This window comes from Anabas testudineus, chromosome 16, assembly GCF_900324465.2.
Source record: "Anabas testudineus chromosome 16, fAnaTes1.2, whole genome shotgun sequence".
NCBI lineage: Eukaryota > Metazoa > Chordata > Actinopteri > Anabantiformes > Anabantidae > Anabas > Anabas testudineus.
The window spans coordinates 24,138,298-24,139,274 of NC_046625.1; positions in this window are offsets into that span (position 1 = coordinate 24,138,298).

The following is a 977-nucleotide window of genomic DNA, read 5'->3' on the forward strand; positions in this document are numbered from 1 at the left end:
AATAAATGGAATCCAACTACCTGACTACTACCTGATTTCAGTTAGTTCTGTACTAAACATTTACATTTAGTCATTTAGCAGACGCTTTTATCCAAAGCGACTTACAAGTGAGTGTTTCAAGAGATGTGAGAACGAGTAGAAAAGTCTTTTATTTATTTATTTAATTTTTAAACAATTAAATTTAAGTGCAAAGGAAGATGCGGAAGAGTTTCTGTTTTCAGTAGTTTTTTAAAGATTGCTAGTGAGGTGGCTGAGCGTGCAGAGATAGGCAGCTCATTCCACCATCGTGGGATCACTGAGCTGAACAGTTTTCCTTGGTGTCGACTGTGTGGTGCTGGTACCACCAGACGACGTTCCCTGGTTGAGCGCAGTGGATGTAGACCTCAGGAAGCCAGTGCCAAGATCTGAAGAGCGGTGTGACATGAGACCTTTTTGGTTGATTGAAAATGAGGCGTGCTGCTGCATTTTGGATCATCTGGAGGGGTTTGGTCGTGGATGCCGGTAAACCTATCACTAATGCATTGCAGCAATCCAGGCGAGATAAGATCAACGCCTGTACAATGAGTTGGGTTGTGTACTCCGTCAGACAGGGTCTGATCTTTCTGATATTGTGGAGGGCATATCTACACAACCTAGAGACTGTGGCGATGTGTTCCGTGAAGGTCAGTCGGTCATCAATAATGACCCCCAGGTTTCTGGCTGACTTAGTAGGGACAATCACCGGCGATTCAATGTTAATGCTGATGTGTTGGGTTGAAGGTCTCAACACAACAGCATTCTTTTAAAACCAGACTTTTTAAAACTTTTTTTGCATTATTCTATTTATGTTTATTGTTATTTATTGCCAGAAATAAAAAATATTATATATATATATATAATATAAAATATATCACTGCTGGTTGTGGTACTAGTGCGACAGCTGTCGTAAGGTCACGTGACTTCAGCCATCACGCGTATTTGCGGTCACAGAGGTCCTT